The sequence below is a fragment of the Vanacampus margaritifer genome, chromosome 6, assembly GCF_051991255.1.
Source record: "Vanacampus margaritifer isolate UIUO_Vmar chromosome 6, RoL_Vmar_1.0, whole genome shotgun sequence".
Lineage (NCBI taxonomy): Eukaryota > Metazoa > Chordata > Actinopteri > Syngnathiformes > Syngnathidae > Vanacampus > Vanacampus margaritifer.
In genome coordinates, this window is record NC_135437.1 from 15,880,146 (window position 1) to 15,906,452 (window position 26,307).

General features: G+C 38.2%; 1 protein-coding gene across 2 annotated transcripts in view; it reads right to left on the bottom strand.

Annotated features, from left to right (window-relative positions):
• The window catches only part of LOC144053964 (transcription factor SOX-6-like), a 92,479-nt gene extending 67,177 nt beyond the window's left edge, over nucleotides 1-25,302 (bottom strand). For both annotated transcript variants that reach the window (XM_077568930.1, XM_077568929.1), the window contains exons 1-2: nucleotides 24,977-25,302; nucleotides 9,827-9,901 (exon numbers count right to left, since the gene is read on the bottom strand). The gene's annotated coding sequence lies outside the window, so the exon portion shown is untranslated. The remainder of the gene's footprint in view (nucleotides 1-9,826; nucleotides 9,902-24,976) is intronic.
• Nucleotides 25,303-26,307: the final 1,005 nt, after the last annotated feature.

Here is a 26,307-nt window from a genome sequence, read left to right on the forward strand (position 1 = left end):
AACTCAAGTACGTTATTCAACATGATTGACGTGCGAATGCTGGCAATGTCTGCACTTTTCCCTGCAAAGTTTTCGCATTGGAATTGTAACAAAAGTTCCAGCATTCATCCACCATTGCTTTTTATCCCAGCAAAACGGGACAGTTGCCGGACAGTGATATTTACTATTAATACACTGAAAAATGTCCTCATTTTCAAAACAGACAGTAACCTTTTTCACACAGACATCAGCAAAATTGCAGCACTGTCGCAGAAAATCTGGTACCTCGATGCTGCTGTCTGACGTGGAACCCAGTGAAGCGAGACAATTGTTGGACAGTGACAGTTGCTTTCAACATAATAAGTAAAGGCAGAAAAACAAGTAGGCTTTTTTACACAGATAACCTGCAAAGTAGGCACAACTGTGAGAGAAGGGAAGGCATTTAGGTCCACCTTTGCCTTGGACACAAACCCAGAAAAACAGAATAGGTGTACCTTATAGCGGTCAGACATAGACAATTGCTTTCAACACTAAAAAATAGATGATTTTTTTTTACTGTCTTTTTCTCACAAAAATCTGCAAAATTGCCGCAGCAGAGCCATAAGAGAAGGTCCAACATTTGTCCACCTTTGTCTTTAACACAGAATCCAGCAAACTGAAATAGTTGCTGGTGATCCTTGTCAGACAGTGACAATTGCTGTCAACAAACAGCACAATTGCTTCTTTTATTTGCAGGCAGTAGCTTCTTTCACACGGAAATCCTGCAAAACTGCCAATCTAATTTGCCTACTAAAAAAAGGCAGAAAAAACCCTACAAGAAGTAGTCTCTTTCACCCAAAACCTTTCCACCTTACAACTGGAATGTAAGAGATCTGGCATTTATCTGCCTTTTTCTTTCACAGAGAACTCAGTGAAACAGGATAGTTGTCATAGAGAGATGGCAAAAATGCTTTCAACATATTGAAAAAAGGTGAGTTAAAAAAATATATGTTTTATTTCAAACACAGAGACTGTGAGGTTGCCGCATACGACCCAAAACAGAAAATGTTAGCCTTTGACACAGAACCCAGTGAGTTAGCCCGTAATCTCAACACGATGAAGCTGCAGTGGCTCTGTGAAAGTCGAATAAATGCAGGCGCTACCATTTAACATCACCGATGCGCCTGAATGTTAGAAACAGCTCTCTGATGCTGCGACCGCACTAGCATACACAAACATGAGCAGCATTACCTCTGCCAAGGCACGATTTTTTGAGCAGCCCTTGCATTGGCTCTCATGCAGGTGTACCTAATAAAGTGACCGAGCCACGACAGCTCCGATTACACTCGTGCAGACTGCAGACGAGCGCGCTGTGATTAAAGACTTCAATCCCTTAGTTGACTTTCCTTGCGGGACGGGACTAATTGATGGTGACACACAACAAATGGGGGCGGGATTATGGGATTCACACAAATACACACGCACTCACACACATTCTCACTCACACTCTCACACTTAATAACCCTCTCTCACATTCACATGCACATTCTCTTGCAGTCACTTGCAAACAGTCTTTCACTCATAAACACTTGCACACTTACCCTCACATATCTGACCCACTCACACATTTCACACACATTCTCTCACACAAAAACTTATATAAGTCCACATACTTTCTTGCTAACACTCTCAGCCAGACTTAAACACTCACACAATGACACACATTCTCTCATAGCCTCTTTTACTTTCTCAAATGCTCACATTATCTCACATAAACTCAAGAAAACTTCGACCCTCTCTCACTCTAGTACACACACTCCCTCTCTCACATAAGACACACTCTCGCACACACTTGCAAATACTCTCACACAAAATCTTACACTCATACACTTTCTCACTCAGACAACAAACACTCACAGGATGGCACTCTCTCATAAACTCTTTGAAATACTTTCACACACTCACATTCTAACACACACACTGTCACCTCAACTCACACACTTACTCACTCACTCTCACACATATACTCATAAACTTTCTTTCTCTCTCTCTCTCTTACTCACACTCAACCTCACACACTCTCTCACACACTCTCTTACTCACAGTTTGGATGTCAGAGCACATTTTGGAGGGGGCATTAGGTCAGTGCATGGTTCACATTCTGCCGCTCACTAAATGCACATTCACATACAACATTAAATGTTGGGCTATGTCTCTTCAACAAAATGAACTGAGCATTTCATTTTATGGAGCATCCAAGTGTGTTAGGGCCCAGCCGGGAAGCTAATCTACTGTCAGAATTTGTCGGCTAATTGTTTGACACCTCACTCCGTGTTGGTGCTCAAAGCGAGTGTCACAGTCCACAATAGAGCTAAATGAGATCAGAAGGAGGAAGTGGCTTTGTTAAAAGCTGGCGTAAATCCCATCAAGGAAGAAGAGCAATGGGATCAGCAGCTTTCCTTTCGCTTTAATATAGCGTCGTCTATGGTCACGACAAGACAATCTGAATCGGAATCATCTTTATCGACAACGTATGTAGAAGCACACAAGGAATTTGCCTCCGGTGGTACGAGACACTAAAGTGTTGCAGAACAAGCAACAAGAAAACAAAAAGAACATTTAAGACGTGACACATAAGTACAGCGAGGCTTTACGTAATGTAAGTGTGCCGTTAGTGCCGTGACAGCTGTGCAAACGATGCTGAGAGTCATCGAGCAAAATTACAGTGGAGAAATTATAGTGACGTGAAATATTTATAGGCTGCCTCCCGCCACGTTATGTAGAAGCGTAATGTACGCTCATGTCTCCTTCTTGCTCTTTAAGCCACGTTTGAGTCGTAAGCCAGCGCCGGCTAAAGGGCAGTCGGCCGCAGCAGCTCAGATTGACCCTAACCCTCACAGCTCCGCGACCGCTCAAAGAGGAAGAAGCAATTATGGCAAGTGTAAGCAAATCTAGCGACCCACCCGAGACAGAGGGCCGCAGCAGTTGTCTCGCACACACGCACGGGACAAAACATTAGGTACACCTGCTAATCAGCTACTTTACAAGACTGCCGTTAGGTCCTGAATGTATTCAAGAAATGTGAAAGGAATATAAAGCTAGTAGGCTCTGAGGTCTGCAGACTCGGGTGGATTTGTGGAGCCCAGAGTTCAAAGCATGGTGAAGCCTGCCCAAATTCTAAATGCTTTTAAATCTAGGTTAAAATCTTTTTTCCCATACCGAGTGATTGATATTTTTTATATATATTTATATATATATATATATATATATATATATATATATATTTATTTATATATATTTATTTTTTTATTTACTTATTTATTTGTCTATTTAATTTTTTTTTAAACATTTTTACATTTTAAGTCTTGAATTGTATGTTCTTTTATATCTAGTTATATTTAAGCCTGCTTTGTATTTCTTCAATGGCAAAAAAAAGCAAAAATATGAATTGGAATTTTTTTTTAAAAACAATACAAAAATATTTGAAAATAATGCAAACTTTTCACAGAAACAAATACAACATGGGAAGAAAAACTAAAATATAAAAAAAAAATACACAAACAGAAAAAAAAATACTTTTGAATAAGAGTCGGAAAGTGATTACACAAAAAAACATTATACAGGAGGTCTTAATAAAAAATAAATAAAAATTAGGGATAGACGAGTACCGATACCAGGTTTCAGTATTAGGTCCGTCCAGTACGGTACTCATGACAGCCCTCCCGTGGCTGTTTTTAGTCAGGAACTAGAAATTAGAAGTATAGAATAATTGCCATTAATTTCATGTAATTTTAAGGGAAAATACTATATTGGGATACATAGGTCTTGCTTTAAAATGACCTGTCATTATTTTTTGGGACGGGGGGAATTTGCTGTATCAAAAGAACTAGAGGTTTTGGTACTTGTTAACGGTATCGGTGACTACTCAATCGTAGTAGTATCTGTCTGCAAAAAACGTAGTATCGGACAGCCCTAATTTAATCCATTTTCATCTATTTCAATGCTGTGTTCAAAGCAAACAAATAGACAGCCACGCACAAGTCAGAATGCAATCTGTTAAAAATCTGAGCCGTAACTCACGGCTGTCAAGTGTGCAAACATGACGAGTGACTCACGCACACGCTGTCTGCACGCGTGAAGTCATACAGATGTCACACTACTCGACTACTTTGGTCTGAAATAAACCCTCCAAAATTCCTCATTGCAGACCACGGACCAGATGGGATGAAAAACACTATCGATCCATCCCGTCCTCGCGGAGGCCGCGCATGACCTCAGCTCAGGAGGATCCGCCCGGAGCAGACAAAAGCGCTCATCTCCAGGAAGACGCCGCTTGTGGTTTCCTTCAGGGGAGAGGAGACGCGAGGGGAAAAAGTGACTCAGCCCGACAGCTTCCTTTCTTCTCGCCGCAAAAACACAAGAGAAGCGGAGAGGGGGTTGGAGATGATATGTGGAGCAGACCCCCGCTTCCAAAGCGGTAGGAGAAGAGAGAGCTGGGGCGGTTTGGGACGAGGCCACGAGGCTCGTGCGCACGCTCGCCTCGACGGGTAGGATTTACTTCCAAATAGGAGATAGAAAGCCAAGCCAGACGGGCCTCACACAGGAAAGTGCCGAGATTTGCAGCAAAACTACGCCCCTGAAAATGTGCATCCAAGGCCACGTGTTTCCCTTTTTCTTTGGCTTTTTGGGGGACTTTTACCAAAGAAAAGAGACCACTCCTAGCACATCGTTGAAAATAATATTGGGGAGATATTAGTGGGGGAAATACATAAGTATAGCAACAACAAAAAAAAGGAGGGAAATATATAAACATTGTCAAAAAAAAAAACTAGTAGATTACAAAATTCACAAATATTGGACAACTTTTGGGAAAAATTCACAAATATTTAATTTTTAAAATGTAATAGTAACATATTGAGATTTTTTTCTAAAAAGGGATGCAAAATATATAGATATAAAGATGGGAAATATTAGGAACATATTAAACAAAATCAAAAATATTAGAAAAAAAGGGTGTGCTTTACTTTTCTTTTGTTGTTTACATTACTCACATATCCTTAAAAAAATGATTGCAAAAAATATAAACGTATGCACGGAAAAATATACAAATATTAGACCAAATAAAATAACAAAAGAAAAAGGCTATTTAAAAATAAAATGTAAATACAGAAAAATACAAACTATCTTGGTAATATACACAAAAATATCTAATTAAAAATGTACTACAATTGGAAAGCTAATAAAGAATAAGTATTCAAATGTTAGCCAAAAACTCAAATTTAATGGAAAAATACAGAAATATTAGAGCAAATACAAGAATGAGAAGTGGAATTTTTTTTAGGAAAATACAAATACAAAAACTAAAAGGAAAAAAACAAAAATGTGTTGAGAAAACAAAACCAAACACTTAAAAACAAAAACACTTAAATGTGCAAAATAAATACTATAAAAAAGTTACAAATCTTAGACAAAAATTACAAAAAAAAATTTTTTAAATAGAAACAAAAATAGGGATGTTCAATACCACTTTGCAAAGTTTGGCTCCCTTTTTCCCACCGTTAGATAATTCTCATTCCTTATTGCCGTACAAATCGGATCAGTTAGCCAACTGTCCCGAGTCAAAAGCTGATCTAATGTCCGGCCGCGCCTCAAGTGGCTCTGAATGATGTTCCATGCTGCTTATTAGCACAGCTGATTGCTGCCTAATACTGAGAGTGAACGTGAAGGGACATCATTATAGCCAGGGGGCCAAACAGGTAACCTCAGCATGCTCATTAGCTCGTTAGCTCGTTAGCTTGGAACAAACGTCCACTTTAAACTTGGGGTGAATGAGCGCCATTAGAAGGGTCGGCATCTTTTCTTTTGATGCATTTAAAGTCAACGTTGTGAAGAACATCTGCAACGTTTGAAGATCAGCTGACAATGGCGCCCTTTAAACTCATAAACATGTCACTAGCAGCCTAAATGTTGCCCGCGGCAACCGCATAAGTCATGTTGGACAGATTTATGTAGCAAGGTCTTTTGATGTGTCTGTGAATTAAGACAAAAACATTCATGATTGCGTTAAACCGAAGAAAATTTCTATCCAATAGTTTGGAATTTTTTAAGCGCATTTGCTGAAAATGCACAAAATGGACATGCCCGTTTCCATTTGTTCTTCTTTTGCAAATATTGAGAGGAGACTCCGCCGCTGTAGGTGGCGGTAAACACCATAGAAATGTGATCCAACAGTAATAAGTAAAAAGAAGAAGACTAGGAAGCAACTGCGCCGTGCGATGACATCGTATGAGTTTTCTTTTGTAATTCTTAATAAACCGTAGCGTTCATTTGCTGTTTTTCATCTAAAATAGCATTAATATTTGCTTCTTTAATTAATTCCCAAAAGCTTTCTGCGTCGCCATCCCCCCAAACATAGCTTACTTTATGGTTCAACATTGCTTTCCAAACGTACATGTGACGTAATATCCGGTCAAAATGTGCGACGTGTATCAGACATGCCAGCGGTTATTCACAAAATTTGTTTCCATCGCCAAAATTAGCATTTTCCTTTTTTTGATACGCTTCAAAATCCACCCCCTCTAAGCGTAAAACGCTTTTGCGAATTTTTCACATTTCTAGCGTTTCCATTCAGTTTTATTTTCACATTTCTTGAAAATTCGAATAGAAATGGGTGGATTGAAACCCAACTATTGTGTGTTTGCTTGATGATAAATCCATCCCTGGATTTATGAGCTTGATTTTGATAGACACCACAATAAACTTTGAAAGTTTAAAGAAAATTGGCCTGGAATAGAAAGACAGATAACAGAAAATAATAATTATAGTCATGTCCAATGAAAAGCCTGATTGTAACAATTTTGACAGTGTTTTGATTTGTGTTCATGTTGTGGAATAAAAAAAAGATACTGAATAATGATGAATTCAATGTATTTGATTAATTATTTTTTTATATTTATTATTTATTTATTAATATTTAGATTTGACTTGGATTTTTTCATTCATGAAAAAAACTGAGTAATAAATATATTGTATTTAATTTATTTTAAAATGTTCAATTTCAACTGAATTGGAATTATATATTACAGAAATTAAACAACAAATAATTTGTCTACAAGTTTAGTGAGCTAGTATAACGTGAACCAAAAGACTTATTTTTACTGATTAAATCACATTTCACACATTTCCCAGGCAACCTGGCAGTAGAGCCCCTTGCCTGTATAACAAAACAAAAAAAAGGACATGGAGAGCCGGCAGTAACAGGAAACACGCGAATCCCCGCAACGGCGATTGTCATAATTTTGTTAGGACGCTCCCGCTTGTCATCTTGCCGACGCCACATAATTGCATCTGCTCGTTAAAAAGACGCCATAATGACATTTGGGGCTTCGAGCATTTTGTTCAATGAAGAAAATTAAAACGAGCTTGCACGAAAGCGAGCGCTCCTGTTTGCAAGACGCAATCAAGACTCCGAGCGCCACTTCAAAGAAAAGCAGGCCATCCGGCCGCTGCTTAATTACACGTTGCGCTCCAAACGTCATTGAGCAAACATCATCCAGCTATGCCAATCATTATTCAAAACGACCCCCGCTTGTTTAACCGCGTGCTCATTAGCGCTTAAAACGCTCCTCCTGTCACATGTGGAGTGGATCAACAGGTCTTGTTCTTATGATACATTTAAACTTTGTTTTCTCAGGGAAATTTGAAAAACTCTTGTTAACTTTTATAAATACTGTACAAGTATACTACAAAGAAAACTAGAAGAGTATTGTGCAAAAACATAATTAAAGACAATCTAAATTGCTTTATAAAGTATAATTACTGCACGTACTCTAGTATTTGCATTTTGGATGCGTGCTTTTAATGGGCATGGCCTTGCTGTATCTATGACTGCATTTAAAAACAACACAATAAGGTAATCTTGCGTCATCGTCATGATTGCAACATATTAGACACAGGTTGCGACGTACATCACATACGGACTATTTATTGCAAATGATAGAAAGCGGAAAAAATCCTGTTGTGAAAAAAGAATGCTAACACTGTTTATAACGTTGTAACAATCAAACAATCTGTCAGCCCAGTACGTTGTGGGAAGATTACATCAAAGCCTATCCGAATCCTATTCGTCAAAAAGGCCACCACAATGTAAAACTGCACGTACTGTAACTCATATGTCATGTAGCACCCTTGGACCTAATATGGAGACACACAACACTGCGGAGTGACCGCCTGTCAGTCTGCCAGAATGCTAAGCACTCGTGAAAGATGGCATCGCCACAAAACTTAAGATCGGAGGCAGGTGGTCACCTAATAATATGCATAATTATCCAAAACACACAAATGGACTCAACACAACATCGGGGAGCGACCGCATGTCAAAAGTCTTCTAATCATTACTAAAAACACTCTGTTTCTACACGTGCAGAACTAATTAGTTGTGTAGCTCATTCAGAAGATAAACATGGGTGCACACAACATTGTGGAGCAACCAGATGTCGAGTTTACTGGAACGCTTGTAGTCTCTACATGTGTTATCTCTACATTACGTATGGTCCGAGGCAGATTGTACAGAAATTAGAAGTCACATAGCTTCCGGGAACATAAAAATGAACACACAACACTGTGGAGTGTCACGTGTCAGTCTACTGGAAAAAATACGTTGGTGGAACAAAATCACAGACGTACACACCATTGTGACAGAGTATGCTGGAAGGCAGACAGGGTGTAGCTTCCCAGATCATAAACATGGACACACAACAATGTGGAGCTAACACATCAGTCCAACATGAGTTCTGAGACAGACAGGATGGAACAAATAAGTCTTTAAGCCCCCTGGAACATAAACATGGATGCACACAACACTGTGGAGCAACCACAAGTCAAGTATAATGGAACCCTAATTATAATTGAAGAAACTGTCGCCACATAATTTAAGATTTAAGGCAGACTAGGCAGAAGTAATAAACTGTTAAACTCATTCAGAACATATGCATTAATGCGCACAACATTGTGGAGCGACCTATTGTCAGAGTCGAATGAGTTGCTTATAAATACGCTATCTCTACATAGCATAAGATCCCAGGTAGACTGGTTGGAATCTAAAAGTCACATAGCTCCTGGGAGCATAAACATGGACACATACAACATTGTGGAATGACCACATGGTAGAGTCTATACGCTAATTGTTGTTAAACATGAGATCAGGGAACTAATTTCCGAAATGTGGTAAGACTTCACACTCTGAAATACCAGTTACATGCTTGGCTCAGTGCTGCTGTTTTGGTTAGCAACAACATTCGAGTGAGGCCCTCTGAAGTTTTGGTCGAAATTCATTCAGAACTTTCAGGGGGAAAAAACAATTACATTTTGATAATCGAGTCTAGCCATTAATCAAAGCCTTTGAAACTGAATCTCCCCCCATCAGCAGGACTCAGATTAGCGCCCGAAACACAACACCGCGCCTCGTCTGACCGCAATCCAAGCGGCCACTCGGTGACCCGCCACTGACACCGCTCACAGGCCACCGTGGCCAGCCTTAATAAATATTCTTAAACGGGAGGATTAGCCATATGGCGGGATCACTCTTTTGTCCAACCTCTGCCATCTGCACTTTTGGTACGGGCCTCCTCGCCGGGCTAACGCCAGTTTGTGTTACCAGCGCACTCCTGATAGAATCTTTATTACTGGCGTGGGGGAGAGTCCATTAAAAAGGTGTACTGTGGCTGTCCCCGCGTTGAGAGCTTGCTGGAACCGTGCCTGCTGGCCCAGTTTTTCGCCACACACCCTCAGAGTGAAAGCCGCTATTGAGCAGGCAGCGCTCAGTGCGCAGCTTTGCTTAACAAGCCAGTAATCAGAAAAAGAGACTCACACAACAAAGAGGCTTGAACAACTCTGACCCGCCCTCTTCTCACTTGCGGATGACTTGGAAATTCCTGGACATCACCTGAAAACACAAGAGAATATTTTTTTCTCACACATTCTTTAGATATTAAACTTGTTAAAAAACACGCTTTAAGATAATAGTTTTAAAGAAACAAAAATAATGCACGCCCAAAATTAAAAAAAAACAACCCAAAAAACAAACAAACACATATTGTAGTGATACATGTGTCAGTCTTACTGGAATGCTAATGTCCATATCACTAAACCCAAATCTATGGATAGATGGCTAGATAGCTAGCTTTATAGCTAACTTGATAGCTAGTTAGAGAGATATTGTAGCTAGTTGGATAGATAGCGAGCTAGCTAGCTAGCTAGCCAGATAGATAGATAGATAGATAGATAGATAGATAGATAGATAGATAGATAGATAGATAGATAGATAGATAGATAGATAGATAGATAGAACGTGCCTAGAGAGCAAGGTGCCAATGTATATCAACAGAGAATCAGTGTATTTGCGTCCACACACGCCACAGAGAGCACAACAGCTTTGATTCTACAATGTGAGGCTAATTGAAAACAATGAAGAAATAAAAAGAGCGATCAGCGCATCTGTGATCTTTAATTCATGTCAACCAAACGATTCTCTCCCTCAGAGGCGCCGGTTGGTACGTTCGATCGATGGCTAACAAGTTTTTCTTGTGATGATAGCAAGTCGTTAAAGAACAAAACAAAAGAAGAGAACAAAGATTTACATGCTCAAAATGTGTTGGGTTGGGGGGGGGTTCCTTCGGCGGGCAGACCCGCCTTAACATGTTTCAAAATGTCTGCAGAACCGGTTTGGCCTGTTGCGTAATACCTCGCATCACCTCCGGTGGCTTGCAGACCAGACCTGGTGTACCTCACGGGACTTCAGCTCAGTGAGTGCCAAGGGATTATTTCTTCTTTGATTATCATTGCTTTGTTTTGACATGAGGAGCAGCCAAAATAAATAGAGTCAAATTGAATAAGTAAGAGACTTTTTATTGTATGTGTATATTATATAATTCATATAGGGTATTCACATTTATGTTTACAATTTACATGAGGTAAATGATCTATTATTTTATTATATATTTTTTTAATATATACATATATATATATATATATATATATATATATATATATATATATATATATATATATATATAACATATGTATATCATTAATATATATCTTCTTATATTCTAAATTTACTAATTCAGTTTTTTTTTTTTCTTCTCCAGATGGAGCAATCTATTAAAATTATAGTTGAAAACTAAATAAAGACATGCTATTGTATTGGATCTAATCATAAGTTTGTACCTAATGAAGTGATTGTTGAGCGTTGAAGCATGCCATGCGTGATGCCAACATGATGAATGTCACACGTACGACGCGCGCACTCTCAGTGAACCTGGCGGCGCAAGAAAGCAAAAAGGAAAAAAAACAAACCCAGCCTGTCTGAATTTGTCCCATCATGAGCATGTCTGTTCTTCAGCCTAAAATATACACGACTATTACAGACATAGTTGTGTTTGACAGTCAATTTAAACGCATAAAGTATAAAAGTCAATGCGCGGTGTGGATTTTGCATGGCAACCGGTCCGGGCTGAATCCCCCCAAAAAATTTTACATTATGGCTACTACGAATGCCAGAACATTTTAATTACTGGACTGCTATTAACATGTTTATCTCATTGTGCTTTCTACTTTGCAGCCCCCCACAAACACAGTAGACAAATGCTACGAAGCTACCTCTTCAGGCCTGCTGTCTAGCAGCTGTCCAATAGCACATGCTACTATTAACTAAGAGGCAGGCTTGGGGAGTAACAGAGTACATGTACCGCCGTTACGTAATCACATTACAATTTTTATTTTTTTTTTACTGTATTCCGTTACAGTTACAGGAAAAACATGTAATCAGATTACAGATATATTTATTAAAAATGGGGATTACTTTGAGGATTACAATTTCTTCGTCTAAACTGTCCTGTTTTTTTTCCACCTCAAAATACCCCTAGATCACAATTAATCAAGATCTCCACCACGGTTGACTTTACTCGTCTAAATTTGTCTTTTTTTACTTCATTTCATCAACCATGGAATTTGAAAAAAGGAACCAGCCTATTCTCACAAAGTATTAAGTAGAAAGTGTTTAAACAGCCATCAATGGCTAAACCGTTGGCAACAAAAGTGTGTAAACCCCTAAATGAAAAAGTCCACATTGGCCCAATTAGCCACCTTCCCTCCTTCCCCCAGTCTCAGGTGTGAATGAGGAACATGTGGTTTAAATTTGGTGCTATTTCTCAAACACTCTCAAGTTGGTCACTGGAAGTTCAATACAGGACATCATGACAACAAACTCTCTGAGGAGCTAAAAAACAGAAATGCAGGACGATTGCCAACACACTGAAACTAAGCTGCCGCACAGTAGCTAAGATCCAACTACTTTTAACAGGACACCTTCCACTCCCCATCAAACGATACCAACACGATACAATAAAATCTTACAAATACAGAACATATTTGGAAGAGTACACCCCCACCCCCCACCGCTCCCACATTGTTTTTAGGAGTGTGTCACATAATTACGACATTGTCAGCATAGTAGTCCTATCAGATCAACAGTATTCTGAGAATGACGCCTGCACCTGCGCCGTGAATACACGCCTTGACGCAGGCAAACAAATGTTGCCTCGTCGCAGCTGTCAGCGCCACTTGCGCCGACGCACGGCGCGAACGAACAATGGCCGCCGTCTATTTCACAGGACAGGAAGCGCACCGGGGGTTCCCGCTAATCACACGACCAATTAAACCACAATGAGCCGCAGTTGACCCATAAACGATGTCTCTCTCTCCGAGGACCGATTGTTGTATCGCTGCGTCTATTTGTGGTTGATCAAATGTGGGGAAAGCGTGTATTCCCTTGGGGCAATCTCATCATGCTTCAAACAGAGATAATGGCAAAAAAATTTGCATAAATTTGCATGATTTTTACTAGACAAAAAAATACTGTATATTATATTATATTATATTATATTATATTATATTATATTATATTATATTATATTATATTATATCATATTATATTATATTTCTCTGGCTGTAAAAAACAAACAAAAAATAAAAACAAAAATAAAAAAGGATCATTATGCTTCAAAAAGAGATAATGGCAAAAAAATTGCATAGATTTGCATGATTTTTACCAGACAAAAATATTATATTATATTATATTATATTATATTTCTCTGGCTGTGAAAAAACAAACAAAAAATAAAAAAGGATAATTTTGTCCTTGTTTTATAGTTGCAAAATCTAGTGTGACATCTTACCCCATATAGTGTGACAATCTACCCATTGGTAGGGCAATATGTCACATGTTCACTCATTCTATTTGATGGCTTATAGACACAAAGTATGAAAATGACACGAATACAAAAGATATACCTAAGACTTTGGTCTTTCATCTGGTATACATTTTGTTTATATATGATGTATTGATTCCAAGAAATATATAAAAGTATAAAAAGTGATGCAACTAGCCCCGGTATCCCCCTACTTCACGGCAAAATTGACAAACTGAGATTTTTACTTCCACGAAATACTTTCTGACTACGCGCTTGTTGACGCTCAACGGGCACCATACTTCAGATTAAATCACAGTCACCACATTTAATTTCGGATTAAATCTGTCAAGAAGGGAACCAACCGTCATACATAGCTAACCAATTATGTTTTGATTTCACCCTGGGCAATAAAAGTTTCATGCCAAACTCGATAAGCCTCACAGTGCAGCTGCAAAAAGCAACGAACAGTTTCCGTTCACGTCGACTGGCCAAACAAAGAATCTTGTGTATGGCGTTAGATGAATAATAAACACGAATGAGCAAGTGCACTGGTAATTATGACAATGACAAACATGTCTTTACTTGAAGGCTGACAATGACGGGATGGTATTTAATTACGGAGATGGAATGCTCGTCTAATTGTTCACATTGTTGGGAACGTGCCAATGTTCATTCCGGGTTGGGCCATAAGCACCGTCTCATTTATATCTATCAAACACTTTGGGTAGGGTTTAAAGTTAGGTAACTTTAATTAGGGTTTGGAGTTTGAGTTAAGTTAAGTTAGGAATATTACTTTGGAAACCTGCAAGCTTTTTTGGTTTGGTTTGGTTTACTTAAGGGGTTAGGTTTCGGGTTTAAGATCAATCACTCAGGTAGGGTTTGTGTTGAGGATTAAAAGGGGAAGTCAACCCCTAAAAAATTATTGACAATAATATGTTCTATGTAGCCCCAATAGTCTAAATAAGGTATTCTGGTTAATATTGCGTTAGAGGAATATGAGGTAAGCAGCAAAATCCAGTCATTTTTATCCATCTCAGTGGGCGACCATTTTGTCTCTTGCTGTCGACTCAGGATGACATATTGCTCATGTCTCAGGTAACAACCAATCACAGATCAGCTTCAGAAAACAGGTGAGCTGTGATTGGTCGCTGCCTGAGCTCTGAGCAACTGTGATGTCACCTTCAGTCGACAGCAAGTGACAAAATGGCCGCCCCCTGAGATGGATAAAAATGGCTGGATTTTACTGCATAACTCATATTCCACAAATGCAATTTTAATCAGAATGTCGTGTTTAGACTAGTGAGGTCACGTATAACATATTATTGTCAAGAAATGTTTACGTTTGACTTCCCCTTTAACTCATTCACTGCCATTGACGGTTATAGACGTCAAATATTCATTTTAACAATTTCTACTAGTTTAATTTTTTTCCATTTTTGTTAACAAGAGAATGAAAACCTAGATTTTTTTATTGTACATTTAGAACAGATATAAAATTTGTGATTAATCGTGAGTTAACTCGTGAAGTCATGCAATTAATTATGATTAAAAAATGTAATCGCCTGACGCTCCTAAATTTTTTATAATCTTTTATTTTCTTTAATCACATCAAGCGATTAACATTTTTAATTGTAATTAATCGCATGACTTCAATAGTTAACTCACGATTAATTAATACATGTTATATCTGTTCTAAATGTACAATAAAAAAATTCTAGGTTTTCATACTCTTGTTAACAAAAGTGGAAAAAATGTTAAACTAATAGAAATAGTTCAAATGAAGTTTTGACGTCAATAGCCGTCAATGGCAGTGAATGAGTTAAGGTTAGGGCATATGGGCAGTGTTTCTGGGTTCTGTTTTGGGGTTTAGGGGTAGGCTGAGGATTAGTCAGGTTTAGGGGTTGGAATTAGGGTTAGTTTAGAGGATTTCCACTGGAAACTCAGTCAAGTTAGTGGTTAGGATTCATGTTGGGGTTAGTATTTGGATTTAAGCATTATGGTTATCCCACTGGAATCTCACTTGAAGCATTGGGATCTTTGTTAAAACTCATGCGTGCAGGCAAGTTGTTGTGAGCACACCTTTAATTACTTGGACCGACAGCGAGGATGTTTGCATGAGTGCAAAAGCTTTTGTGTTGTGCGTCTCACAAAAGAGCAAGTGAGGCTTAAGTGACAACACGTATTCTCTGCCCTGAGTCACTCGCCGTGAAATATGGCCAAGGCGGCGAGGAGCGGCTCGGGGGCCGGGGCAAGCGCCGGCACATACGTCCGCACCTAAGCAGCCCCGAGGAGATTACATTATGGGCGCTCGCCATTGTCTCGCGTCTCCCAGACAAAGCTGTGCAAACGCCGCGCCTCGCGGGGACTGTAAAAACAAGAGGTGAATGTCAAAAGCATCTCTTTTGTCCGACCGCCGAGGTATGCACAAACACACTCGCTTGGCGTGACTGAGAAGAAAGGAGGGCCTTGTGAAGAAGGGAAGGAGTCGGGAAAAGAAAAAGGGAAGAACGTCTTTGCGTGAAAAGAGCGTGAGAAGACCTCCGCGGACCCCCCTCGCGAGAAAAGACGCCATTCAGACAAAACATGCGCTCATTTGATGACCTGTGACTGCAAAAGACAGGAAGACACAAACATTGACGTTTTTTTGCCTCTGCCAAGGAAAAAAAAAATGGTTCAAATCTAGATAACAGTTTTGATTGTACTATTTACTTCATTCGCCATGAATCAAGAAAGTAGCCTGCTGGCAATTTTTTTTTTTTATTCTCCCAAATTTAAGTCACATTTAAATTGTTCCTCCATCCCTGAATGCAAATGGTAGAGCCCCATGAACCAGGAAGTAGCCTACAAAATGAAAACAAAAATACAACATTACACACTATTGTATCACTTTTGTTGCCATTTGAGTCACAATAAAAGTGTCACCCCAACCAACTCCTGAACGCAAATGGTAGAGACCCTGCTGCCTGATTGCATTGTTTACATCATTCTCCACGAACCAGGAAGTAGCCTGTGAGCTAGTAAAAAGAAAAAAGAAGAATTGGAAATCTGATTTTGTATGTCCTTGTCAAATTTGAGTCTATATTAAAGTGTTTCCCCCTTCCCTGAATGCAAATGGTAGCGCCCCATGAACCAGGAAGTAGCCTGCAAAATGAAAACAAAACTAACAAAAATACAACATCACACATTAATGTATCACTTTGGTTGGCATATGAGTCACAATAAAACTGTGACGCCCATCCTGAGCGCAAATGGTACAGTCCCTGCTGCCTGATCACATTGTTTAGATCATTCTCCATGAACCAGGAAGTAGCCTGTTAGCTAGTAACAAAAAAAATAGCCACCCTTGCCCCAGGGGTCAAAATGGTCCGTTCCTACATCCTTATGACATCCTTCATGAACAGGCCAGCCTATACCAAAGGAGCAAATAAACATAATAATGTATATTTTTTAAAGTAATTTATTTCCTATTTTCTACATTTGGGTCAGCTTGCTGTCTCCTCCAAACATCATAAATAGTACCATCCCATCTCCTGATATCACTGTTTATGTGCTGTTCAATTAGTAGTAGTTTTTTGACACTAAGCTAATCAGGTTCTCCACTGCCTCATACTTATCAGGGCGCATGCCGCCGATTGCAGAACGCAGTCCAACAAAATACAACACAAGCCAGTCATTCATCATAGAAGTCAGCCGCCGCCGCCACTTGTTGAAAATGAGGATCAGATGTGTGAAGGAGCGCCAGGGGAGCAGCGTCCCGGGCTGGAGTCAACCTTGTCACGACCCGAACAAGGCTTTAACTGTCACGGGCAATTAATATGAATGGGGGGTAGGGGATATGTGACCCCCACCCCCTTTCCTAATTTACAAAGCCAGTGCCGGCCGGTAATTAATTGCCGCATGCATAAATGTACATGCAGAGCAATCGGCGAGAGAGGCCAAGTGATTTAGACGACAAATCTGCAGCAACATAAAAAATCCGAGCTCATTGTGTAAGTGAAGAGCAGGTTGGGAGCAATTCATAAAATCATCCAATTACACAAGAGTCTATTTGAATTCTAATTCTATTTCTATTTTTTATACTATTGTTAACAAATGTGGAAAAAATGTTAAATAGAAAATAGAAATAGTTCAAATGAATTTTTGACGTTTATAGCCGTCAATGGCAGCGAATGAGTTAAAGTCATGCGATTAATTACAATTAAAAATTTTAGGCGATTAAATTTTTTAATTATAACTAATCGTGTGACTTCCCTAGTTAACTCAATGATTAATCACAAATTTTATATCTGTTCGTAATGTACAGTTTAAAAAAATTCTAGGTTTTCAGGTTAACAAAAGTGGGAAAAAATGTTCAACTAATAGAAGTAGTTCAAATGAATTTTTGACATCTATAGCCGTCAATGGCAGTGAATGAGTTAATGGCATTTAAATAGGGAAAATCGTCATCCCATAACAATCTGCGGGATCCCGTCCGTGTCTTTTTGGAAAGTGTTTGCAATTTTGCAGAAATTTTGTGGGCGCCCCGTGTGAAAGTGACCATTTTCATCCTGTTAAAATTGTCATCTGTGTCATGTAAACGGGCCACAAGACTCCTTGTAACCAACTTAAGCCTGCCTGAGTGTGAGGAAAACACGCACACACATGAGCGACAATAGAGTCTTTATGACATAAGCTTCTTTCGACTACAAATGGGATTTTTTCTATAGGCGGCCTCCAACAATAACAAGTGACATCACAGGCACGGCGACGTATGTTTCCCATATTAAAGCTGCTGCTGAGTTAGCGTTCCTTTCATTTATTTATTTATTTGTCATCTTCTGTGCACATTAAACGCATCATTTGTGCTGGAGCGTCAGCAGGCCAACATGCGGCCGCCATCGTCGTCGTAGTCGTCTACTTGGCTAGGACTTTGCGGCGGAAACAGGAGACAGGAACGTAGTTAGCAACAATACGCTAGGTTGTTTTTTTTTACTTCTTATAATCAGTAGTGGAAATTCTAAAGTACAAAATTCATTTGTACTTTAATACTTAAGTTTTTGTTTTGTTTTTATATACTTTCTATTTGTTAAGTTCTTATATTTGTTTATATTTCATATGTTTGTTTTTTTTACTTTGGGTGTCAGCAGGCCAACACCGCCGTGGTCTCTCCTCAGCTCGGATTGCGTTGCGGAAACCCGAGGCAGCAGCGCAGTCAGCAACAATATGGCAGCATAGCGCGTAGCTTGTGCTAATCCAGCACTATGTCCGGGGCACATTACGCGCATGTCGGCCGCTGCATTGGTTTAGCAATACGAGTCGCCGCCAAATGCGGCACACGAGGAGGACTTCTGGAGCTGTCCGTCAAAGAGGCTATTTCAGGACAACAGTGTATACAGTGCTCGACAAAAAGTGTCACATATAGTGCTTTAATGTGGATTATTTCAGTGAGGTGTCTAGAACAGCAATGAGGAATTGCACACTTAATTCCGCTTTTTAAACGTTACTTGGCACCGACTCACAGGGCCAGCGTTTTAATATTTTCGCCTACTTTTTCCAGTGCTTAACTTCTTGTTTGTAAAACTGGCAAGTGTGAAAAAAAATAACATTACAATGTTACTATTAATAATATGTTTTTGTTTTTTGTAAAATAAATAAATAAATAATAATAATAATAATAATAATAATATATGTTTGTTTTGTTTTTAGAAATTGAATTATATTTAAAAAATTATTTATTAATAATAATAACATTTTATACTACGTTTTGTGTTTATTTTTTTATGTTTATATATTTTTTTAAATATAGCTATAACACCAACCTAGTCTTTATCATTTCATTATTTTTTAGATTTATTTTTATGTTATATTTATATGTACTGTTTATATTTAAATATTTCTCATATTGTATTTGTTATATTTAAACATATTCGTATGTATGATTTTTATATTTAATAAAATAATTTGTGTATATTTTCTAAATTTTAATGTTTGATACATGTTATGTGTAATTATTTGTACACATTTTTTTTTTTACATTTTCTCCGATTTTATCTGTATATTAAAATATTTTAATTTGTTTATTTTTATATTTTATATATTTTTTGTTGTCTATACACATCTTGATAAACATATTGATGTACATATATTTTATATTTTTACGTTTTTAAACTCATATGACAGCTCATAAAGTTAAAACTTCAAACCTTGCCTATACATTTACTAGAATAAGATTTTATGATGGCTTAACTATATTTATTTACATTATTTCCTATGGATGAAAAAAATGGCAGTGAAAGCTTTTTGTAATATTTTGGCATGTGCATCACTATCTGGATTTGAGCGACAGCAGACTATATAAATACATTTTGTGGTCCAAAGTGGTTTTTATCGCCGGCGTGGTACTGATTAGTCAGAGTGAGGAGAGTGTGCCAGCAACAATGAGGCACCGTGACGACGGCGCCACCAATATTTCATCCTCTTTTTTTTTTTTGAGACGCTCCTAATAGAAACCTGCTGCACCACAATGGGCTCTACAGTCTGAGTCAACAATGCGAGACACAATTACACATCACTTTCTGTGTAACATTAACAGTCTGCCTTTTTTATTTGTTTTAAGGCACGGGGCATGCTGCAGGGCTGGAGTCGAAGAGGAAAATGAGTGTTGAAAGTGTTTTCATTTGATCATCAAAGCATGCACCGCTGTATAAGAACAAAAAATAGCTATTGCTAACATGCTAACAGTTGTAATGCTAACATGTAGCAAGATAAGATGTATAGAAAGGGTGAAAGGCAGATTATAAGAATTTCACATTCCTCCCGACGTTTGTGTATTATTTACAATATGAATTGATACATGCTAACACGTTAACAACTCTATGCTAACATAAAAAATCTCAACCGCTATAGACATTAATAAATTGGCCAACAGTCGGTATGCTAACATTTAGCAAGTTATCAACATGAGTAGAGAAAGCGCGAAGGCAGATTGATTAAAAAAAAATGCAAAAATTCCCCGTTTGTTGTGTACTATGAATTTATACAATGCTAACATGCTAACGTCAAACATGCTAAGATAAAGCAAGACAGCAACATGAGTCTTTTATAAGTGTATACCTGAAATGCTAACAGTAACAGTTGTGACGTCAACAGTCGGCATTTTCCCGCCAGCAAACGGTCTCTTTTTGTTGCAAGCCAAGACATCCGTCAAAGAAGTCTTCAAAGTACATAATTTTTTATTTGAATATAGCCTGAATTCCACTGTATTGTCTTTTTTTTTTTACACTGAACCACACCCGGCTGGTTTTGAAACTGGATAAGACCAACCAACCAACCTGGGGGATGTTTGCCAATGACACCCATTTTTATCATATCGACACACTTGCATGAATGAATGTGCTGCTTGTGCTGTTGTTTAAAGTCAAATTCAGTTTCAGTTCCTTGATGAGTTCTGAAGTCCACCTCTAAATATTTTTTATAACAACTGTGAGTTTAACAATTTTAGTCTTGGAGGGACCATTTGAATCATTATTTTACTTGGTGGGGGGGGGGGGGTAATTATGTACATTGTTATTTTAACAAAAGATAATATTAAAGATTCTCTTTTCAATAGGATTTTTTTATTTTCATTATTTAATTAAGAAATGCACGCACAACATGTAAATTGAATGGTGTTGCCTTGTGATGGCCAAGTTTGGTCCTGTGCGCATGTGTGTGTCAAGTCTTCATTGAGCAGCGCCTCAGCCGTCTTTCTTTATTCTTCATGTAGCAACGTTGCAATTTGGGTGTGCCTGAGATAAGTATACTGTATAGGCCCGCTAATGTGCACTTACAGCAGGGTTGGCGCACTCGCGACTAAATGTAAAATTTGTGTTTAGACAACACATGTCCCTGCCCACTGCAAATCATTAGGAAAAGAAAAATTTCAAAACAAAGAGAGAGAAGCGATTAGATTACGATGTATGCTAGCATGTTAGCATTTCATTAACTGTTTTCACAAATAGTACCCAACTACAAATGTGATATCTTACTTGGACAATGTCGATGCCACCACCTCTGTCGATTTTTGTGTTATGTGTGAGTTCATATAGCATAGCAAGCTAGCGAGCTAGCTAGCAAGCTAGCTGGCTCGCGAACTATTACGTGGACCTGCAGTCTGGTCATCGAGATGCCCAAGTTCATACTTAGGGTTGGTTCTAGCCACACCAAAGAAATCCAGACAACTGCCATGAAGAAGAAGAAATTGAATTCTATAGCTCAAAAATTGTTGAAACAATTGCACTGATCTTGTATTTAGAAACAAATCACATAAGCGCTTTACACATTCCGATTGCTCTCTTGCCTTGGGCCTATGTGTTAGGGTACCAATAGCTAGCTTGTTAGCATTTGATCAATTCTCACTTGAAATAGTAGCCGACTACAGAGAAAAACATCAAACCTTATTGATATTCCTGAGCGTTTTCTCTCCCTACATTGCTATACGTTACCATTTTGTCAATTCTTTCGAAATAGTACCTAACCACAGGGCAAGATGTTAAATCCTTATCAAGCTTTCTTAGCATGTTTTCTACCCAAATTGCTATACGTTAGCATGCCAACAGTTAGCATGTTAGCATTCAGCCTGTGTCCATCAACGTTAGCACATAAGCAATTAGTGGATCACTCGTAATTAATTGCATGACTTCACGAGTTAACTCACGATTAATCACACATTTTATATCTGTTCTAAATGTACAATAAAAAAATTATAGGCTTTCATACTCTTGTTAACAAAAATGGGGAAAAAAAAGTTAAACTAATAGAAATAGTTCAAATGAATATTTGACGTCTATAACCGTCAGTGGCAGTGAATGCATCAAATCAAACTGAATTGAATCGTTCAACTTTAGAATATATCAAGATAGGTATTAAATAGACTTTTATCGGAGAGCTATATCTTTGAAGGGAATGCCACATTTACATTATTGACAATATGCAAAATGACAAGTAACTTATTTTGTCAAACCCTCTCGAACTGAGCCGTACCATATCAAATTGAATCGTATCGTAATCCCAACTGAATCGAACCAAAACGTTCCACTTTACAATCCAATCGTATAGCGCCCCGTGTATCGAGATACATATTGAATCGTCTTTTATTGACAAGATGCACACACCTATAGTGGATATAATTACCTGAAATATAGAATACAATACAAACATGAACATATTTCATTACAAATAACGTTTTAAAAAAAAAATCCGTGAATGCAAACTTTGCCCATATATAAGAGCGATAACTAATTGTGATGAAGAAGAGAAAGAAGGAGGGGGCGTGAGGTGGGGTGGGGGTTCGGGGGGTGCTATGCAGGCCGGGGGACAATGTGCTGAATTGGCAGCCTATATATAAGTCTGCCATTTGGACGCACTAATGCCACTTTACCTTATGAGGGAACGTCGAGCCGCAGCACCTGCTCCGCACAGAATGCCATAGGAGATCAACTTCTGACACCCCCCCCCCCTCCTCATAAAAGACCCCCACTCGGATTGTTTTACGCACAGGACAGAAAGTGTGTGCGTGTTGTGCTATATTAAATTGTCTCCTGCAAACAATCCCCACAGAGGAGGCGTCAAATCACTTTTTTTTTCTTTTCTTTTCCTTTTTTTTTTTACATCTGCGTGCAGAAAGCAACCACACATGAGCGTTATCTACGAAGTGTAGCGCGGGGGACCACCCCGAGGAGACCGCTATCAGCCGCCTGCAGACCCCCCCTGGGAGCCACCGTGTCCTCTCGTACCCTCTGCCAGCCACCACTTATTGGTCAACTTCACAATATCAACGCACAACAATCAGCCGCATTGTTTCATCCTCATGCTTCTCCTCTATGTTGTTCTGCTCTATTTTTACACATGACTCATGCCTTCGGACCCCCTCCACCACCACCAAAGAGGGGGAAAGTTAATAGGATAGGACCACCACCCACTTTCTCATCCCTATTCGATTCCCAAGAAGACCCCCCTTCCCCCGAACCCTGTTCAAGTAGGTTACATATTCACTTATGCGCATAGAAGATGTGAGTTAATGAGGGAACATTTTGAACAGAACAAACAGTATTCAAATAAATTGTATTAGATAAACAATGCATTTGTGTCGTTTACAGGATTAACATATACTTAGAATGTCCCACATGGCTTTATGTTACACTTTTTTTGTTTGTTAAATTCAGAATTTTGACATCCAATTCAACATTTTCATAAGTTACATTTTGACATCAAATGTCACAAGATCGCAGAAATAATGAGTCTACTTGTGGTCATGATTAACATTTGTATGTCAAGTTTAACATTTTTTGCAGTACTGATGGTCTACTCGTGCTCAACGTAAAGAGTTTTACTACAAATTCAACATTTTTGTATACTGATGAGTCTACTCGTGGTCATTATTAACAATTTGCGTCAAAAGTAACATTTCTGCATAATTAATGAGTCAACTGATGGTCATCAATAACATTTCTTTGTCAATTTCCACATTATTGCAGCATTGATAAGTTTATTGAAGGTTATTATTGACTTTTTTTTTTACTCCAAATTCAACATTTTTGTAACATTAATGCCTCTACTAAGAGTCATTAGTCATCAAATGACCACTTGCCACATTAACGAGCCCACTTATGTTCATTCACATTTTAAATGCAATTAATTATTCTCATTATAAACACGTGTATTTTTTGCAGCATTCATTTCAACACTATTGCTGTATTATTGAATTGATTTGTCATCTTCATTCACACTCTGACTTCAAACATAAACTTTCTTTTTGTAGAATAAATTGGTCTACTGGTTGTCATTACAAACATTTAGACTTAAAATGTAATATTCGTGCAGCGTTAATGAGATTATGGCACCTCTTATAAATATGAGTACACTTCTTCATTGGATCTAATTTGAGATTGTTTCAAAAATGATTTGGTCTAACAGTGACACGTTGACTCTTATGTTGACCCTCAAATTCAATTTGGCCAATATTTCTGTGAAAAATGAAATATTTTTTACATCGACTGTAACTTAACTAAAGTAATTTTTTGCTGCTTTTGTTGACCTACTGACTGACATTATTCATGCTTTGCTATTATTTTAAATAAGACATTTTTCTGGGACACGGATGCCACAAATAGTCACTGTGAACATTTTTTTTCCCAACTTTTGAGACTTTTGCAGGATTATTGCACCAATAGTGATATTTCAGTTACATTTTGACAGAAAAAGTAACTTTTTATCAGCATTAATTGTCTGCAATAACACTATAACGTGTTATCATATACGTTTTGCAGTGTGAGTGACAAAACACTGTAAACATGTATTTACTAACATTTTACTTAAAGAAATGAAATTGATTACATAAAAATGATTAGTTGCAATTAGCGACATATACTGACTGTCATTATTATCACTTTTTAATTTTTGGATTTATTTAAATGCAGGTGACATAATGCCTATTGTGACATCAACAGTCATCATTCATTTATTAAAATGTGAGATGCTTGCTGCATTAAACTTTACGAAGAAGTCTAAGCTTTTTTTTGCCACATTAATGAGTTTATACTGATTGTACAAACTTTAGTGCATTGCTTTACGTTGCCTGCATTCTTGTTCCATGATTGCTAAAAAAAAAAAAGAAGTCCTTTCTCATATTAATTTGACGTCATCTGCATGGTGTGAACCGAGACGAGGATCTTGTTGGAATAAATGACAAAGCATGATTAGGTCCACTTTTGTACAACTTTACAGACTGAGTGACATGACTTGTTTCTTACCTGCACGCTTGCGCTGAGACTCGTGCTGCAACTTTTGAATCACAAGAAGACGAAAACGTCCAATCCCGCGCGTAAAGTCACCATTGCGCACTTTGGATGCGGCGGAGGGGGGTGGGGGGTGAAAGAGGAGGGAGGGAGGGGGACAAGAAAGTCCGGGAAAGAGAAGGAGAGAGTGAGTGGAGTGTGCGTGTGAGAGGAAGTAGGGGAAAGTGGGAAGTTGGGTCCCGGTCCTGTTGTGCAGTTCTCGTTGTTTTGGAGGCGGGGGAAAAGAAATGAAAAAGTTATTCCTTCCTTCCCCGTCCGGCGTGATGTGAACGTGAAGTGAGAGTGTGTGACCCAGTGACTGATAGAGAGACACCGAGAGGAGAGCTAACCCCTCCTTTCCCTCTCTCTCTCTCGCTCTCTCTCTCTCTCGCGCTCTCTCTCTCTCGCTCTCTCTCTCTCCTTCCTTCTTTGGGGGGCCCATTCAAGAACTTTGAGAATAAAAATTTCGCTTCCATTCTTCTATCGATGCTGTTTGTTCTCATTTGCTTAAATGAATAAATGGATGGATGAATAAAGTATAAATAGTCCAATGGCCCCAAAAATGTGGGTAATGCACTACATTTTTGGCTCTATGGGAAAGTAAAAAAAAGTCAATCGCTGGCAATAATGTGTCACGTGACGGTTTGTCATTCATATTAGATTTTTTTTTTATCTTACACTTGGTCTCCCAGTCTGCAAAAACGTTTATTTGCAAGTAAAATATGAATAATGATGTCAGCATGTCACTAAAAGAAAGTAATAATGCAAACATGTTCAACTAAATATTCACTAAAATATCAACGCCAGCATGTCACCTTATAGACTCAATACTACCATAAGAATCTTTCAAACTTAGTATTATTAATAAATAACTGTATAGTCATAAGACTGTCAAAATAATGTGTTTAATGTTGGATATTGGTGTTAAAGTAACGTTTTATCTCTATGAGAAGTCTATTGATGACAATAATCAAATTGAATAAAATGAAATTATCACAACGAAACATCATGGATTGGATTATACATTCTGTTCTCATATCCTGAAACATATTTTAACAATTTTGGAAGAAGTCCCCAAATTTAGATTTTTTTTCTACTATTGAGGTCATAGTTACTTTGCTATAACCCTTATAATAGCCGTTTAAACACATAACATACATTCATGATTGAAGATGATTTTTGAAAAATGTGTCATGGTTAAAATAATAGGTAATGACAGTGTACAAAAGTTTTTATGTTACATTTTAACCAAATTGTAGTCCTAACTTCAGTAGAAGCCAGTCGATGAAGACAAAAAAAAAAGATAA